The sequence below is a fragment of the Macrobrachium nipponense genome, chromosome 44 (assembly GCF_015104395.2).
Source record: "Macrobrachium nipponense isolate FS-2020 chromosome 44, ASM1510439v2, whole genome shotgun sequence".
NCBI lineage: Eukaryota > Metazoa > Arthropoda > Malacostraca > Decapoda > Palaemonidae > Macrobrachium > Macrobrachium nipponense.
Window position 1 is genome coordinate 9,088,693 of NC_087221.1, and position 5,000 is coordinate 9,093,692.

The window sequence follows — 5,000 nt, forward strand, 5'->3', positions numbered from 1 at the left end:
TACTGAAATTTATATCAAATTTTGAACACTAAACGTTATACAAGTTCCATATCAATATGATGTAAGAGAAAAACTCGGAATATACATGTATATCTATGCTAAGCAGCAAGATCACTGTAGGCTTGCCCAATGAACATATGAAATGAAAACTATTAATTTACAGGTTTAAAGCAAATTGTCATCCTCATCTTTATCGTTTTGCATTCGGCTGTCAGAGAAGTTGTCACAGCCAAAAGTAAAACAATTGCAAAGAGGAGTGCAGGAAAATTTGTTCTTGGTGGAAGAGCAATTTCCTTTGCATAATGTCTGGCATTCACATTTTACAAGCTCCAGACCTACAAGAGGAGTATGGAGAGATAGACATTTCAGTGGTATGCAAACTTCGTCCTGAAGCAACCATCAGTTCTCGTCCATTTGCAGAAACTTAAGATTTGTCTCTCATGCATATGAAGTTAGTTCGGACAACGTGGGGCCTCAGATTAGTGCGAGTGGAAGGGAGAATCTCAGCATCAAGATTCTTTGATTTGATGAGCTCCCATCGAAGACCAGGCAGTGTTGTTGGACCATTTAGTGAATACACTCAGCAGACAAATGTTTCCAGCGCTCTAACTTCTTGTGGGAGTTATGCATCCACCAGCTCTGAGGATGACAAAGCTCCTTCGCAAAGACTGTGGAAACAATCGACAATGGGATCATTATCTTCAAGGGAAAGATAAGAATCAGGCGAGCTTTTCTTTGAAATTCCAACAAACATTCCACTCCAATCACCTCCTAAGAAATTGTGCAGTCCGATAAGACCATGGCTTCTACTGATGAATTACCTGCACACATGACCTTACATCTAATTGTCTGTACTTTGCACCTGCACCTGTGCAAAACTTGAGCTGCCAAGGCGATCATTAGAGGCAAGGTCAATCAAGAGAATGAACATGTCTGTATCAGGGGATCAAGCATGGATTTCTTTGAATTTGTTATCATGTAGGCTGTCAAGGACATGAAGAGCAATTTAGTTGTCAGCCTGCTCATGTCCATGAACTTTGAAATCTTCTTTAATGGAATGAATTGAATTGATATTCACAAATGTTTTGTAAGCGACCACTACTTAATTCATGGATCCTTTGAAGTGCTCCAACAAAGCTTTAGCTAAAAGTTCACGAACCCCTTCTTTGTTTTAGATGATGATAGAAGGTTCTTTAGTGATATGGTTCTAACGCTCATTTCATCATGTACTTGATAACTAGCAGCAGAAGTTGCTCTTTTTACCCTTTTCTTTGCCTTCAGGCTGCCTTCTATATAGCAGTCAAAGAGTACTCTCGCCTCATCATAGCCAATTCACATTGCTGATTTGTGTGATGAAAGTCTCCTATCTTTGTTATGGCAGCACTGCCATTGCATCAATTATCAGCACAAAATCAGTTGGAACTTGCATATTAGAGGTCAAACCTGTTGCAGGTAGAGCATTAATTACTTCTTCAATGACATGCAGAGGAGCAGGGAGCTATCCACAGCAAACATTGACCGTGTAGCTTCAAGCCTGGGAACCAACTCTGTTGGAGACTGCCGAATGACCAGAAACCGTGCCAACAGGAGGCACTCTTCCTTACATTTAATAAATTTGTTATTAACTGATATTCGGGTCTTCTCCATCCAGTTAGAGAATGTCTTCAGTTTCAGTTTTTTCATCTGGCCCCAGATGGATATTTTGCAAAGCTAAGGATATCCTGTTTTGCTTTACGAGGAATGAGCGCAGATGAAACAATACTCTTCTAAGGTGTTTCAGTCACATAGGGATTCCCATCACAGTAGAGTTCCAAAGAGTTTCTGAGTTCAAGAGCATTGTGGCTGGTACATAGGGAGATATTTCGAAGTTGATAATGCTCCCCTGAATTTGGTAGAGTACTGAAAGTGGTGAGGGAAGCTTAGCAAGAACTGGTTAACATATCGAGCTAGGTGAGGTGTGATGTGGAGCAGCCTTTCCATAGCATCTTCACCTTAAATGAGCCCAACAATGCCTCCATGTTTTTTAAAACCCCTTATCTCTTGCTCCAGTGCTTGTTCAGTAAACAAACTTGTGAGTGGAATTTCGGATTTGTGCACAACAAATCCTCCAGACCTGGGGGTTTCCCATGTTGCTGGGTTGTCTTTCTCTAGTGCATTCATTTGGGCCATGTGAAGTGGCATTAACCTTGCATAATTGAGGAGGTTATGGGCAAAGTAGTATTTCGTTTGATTCTATAAAGTGGTGAGGTACCCTTCCCAATCTCCTTGCCTGCAAACACTAATCAAGAGCAACAAACAATTAATTTGCCCCATTTATTGGTCGAGATATTTGGCCTGCTCTCCAATTCTTTTCTGCTTCTCTTGTTTTTTGCACTTGGGTAGCATAATAGGACTGAATATAGTAAAAAAAATCCCTACCACTTTCGGATCTCACTCATGAAGGGCCTGCTTTAGTTCCAAACACTGTAAGCTCAGGGGTCCAGGTTGAACTTCATCAAAGATTGCATCAAATTTAATCATCATCATGGACAATGGATTGAAAATTATTAAAATATAATCATGAATAATTGTTTATGTAATGTACTCAGTTATAAAACAGCATTCAAAATTAAATCATCTATTTATTAACTTTGCATTGACACCTGTACCTCTAATCAATCTGTGACACTCAAAATTCGACTCGGAAGCCTGAAAAACCCATTTAAATACGAAGATCATTATATTCAGCTAATTATTATTATACAGGAATTCTCAAACTTTTTAACTCCTCGGCCCCCTTATGAAGTTTCAAATTTTCTATCGACCCCTAGACTAGCATTTAATATTTTTTTAAAATATATCAGAATCAATTAGAGTAGCATTAGTTTAGTACTTGACATTTAGTATGATAACAAAAAGTAACACCTAATAAGAAAATATGTTTAGAACTTTAGATGTACGAGTATATGTAACTTAATTCTCAGACACGTTAGTTATTCATCGACCCCTTTTGACACCCTGACTATTCATAGACCACTTGGATGATCCTATCGACCCCTGGGGGTCGACATCGACCACTTTGAGAACCCCCTGAGGTAATATGCTCCTAACATATGACCTGGAGTTGGCTCGGTGACGGCTATTTTGAAAAGGACCCAAAAAGGGGTTTTATGGGTCCAAAAACATTTGGACCCAAAGATTTACTATTCCTGTAGTCCATCATGATACAAAATCTGGAAAAAAAATCAATTTAAGCACAAAGATCCCACGGGATGCCATTTTTGTACACATCATCCCGCACTAAAAGCATGTCTCTAGAAAAGTCATCAGGCTCAGGACAATTGACCAGCCATGGTTTGATGATACATGTAGGCGAGAATGCCATGAAAAACAGACCAAATTCAACTCATGAGGACGAAATCGTTCACATGAAAATTACACCATTTTTGTTGTGTCCCGCCTTGCTGGGAATACACACCTGATTGAAGTTACAATTATTCTTTAGAGGCAACATGAACGAATTACTCAGCCAAATGGAATCATCTAACTTTGGGTCAGGTTCATCTTCCATTCCACTACTGCTGGTAGATGATGGCAGATTAGTTACTAGTCCTAGGTAATGAGCTGCATTGCTTCATCGAGATTTTGAAACTAGGCAATCAGCCGGGGATGTCCCTCTCCCTGATAGTTGTCATCTTTACCCTGTTCTTACAAAATTTGCACTTTGCTATAGGGATGGCAAGAAAATTTATGATAATCTTGATAGCTGAAGTGGAGAAGATCCTGATAGTTTCTTCCCGGTGTTTTTAAAAAGTTTCCAGTGTGTTGTTTCCCACTATATGTAGATTATATAGATTTTTAGGTCGACGATGTATCTTTGTGGATGAGTCTAAGCTTTGTAATATAGTGCCTGTTCCAGAGAGTGGCATATCTGCAAACTGCAGTAAGTATACCCCAATTTCTGTTCTCCCTGTGTTCTCCAAAGTTGCAGAAAACACTTAATATTAAGATACTATATAAGTATGAGGAATCGGAAGGATTGTTATCTGGTAGTCAATATGCATATAGAAAGCAGTTAGGTATCTGAGATGCTCTTTTAGATTTGACATGCCATTTATAAGAGAACGCTGATAATGATTTCGAGTGTAGAGTAATATAAATACATTTTAGTACTGCGTTAAATTTAGTAAATCGCAAGGCACTTACTTACAAACCTCAAAATCTTGGAGTGGGTGGGTATACTTTAGGTTTACTTCAAGATTTCCTTACAGATAAGCTGCATCTAGGTGTTGATGGGACTTTAGAGAACGAAGACTTATTGTATCGGGAGTTCCACAGGGTAGTGTTTTTGATCCACTGTTATTTTTAGTGTATGCAAGTGTTATGGTTGTTACCTGGAAAACAAGATTGTCCAGCATACCGATGACGCAACACTTGTGGGTGAAGCAAATTCCCCATTTTGATAAGAAAAGCGGCCCCCTAGTCTCAATCGAGTCGTGGCGTGCGTTAATGGTGTAGTCGGCGGGGTATAAGGCTGAACTCCAATAAAACGAAACTGTTGATTTCCACCCAAACCTACCCTTCAGGTAAATGAGGCTCTGCTGAATGAGTCTCACACTGAGTGAGAGTGTCAGCAAATGCCGCACGAAAGTTTAGATATTGAACGTAAAACCTTATATAACTAAAACAGAGACAATAAAATTAATATATATATATATATATATATATATATATATATATATATATATATATATATATATATATATATATAAGTCATATCACATCACCGTGATTCATATACATACATCGAGCTACAAATGTCCTTTAATATCTAATTCACTTTACCTCGGAAATAATATATTTTCACATATGCTTAACCGAAGGGGAATTTTATTAGGCGATAATAGAATTGTCGGCGCCCGGGCGCGAACCCAGGACACCATACAAATCCAGGAACGTCAGTGGTGGAGTGGGTAAAAGCTTCACTGACGTTCCTGGATTTGTATAGTGTCCTGGGTTCG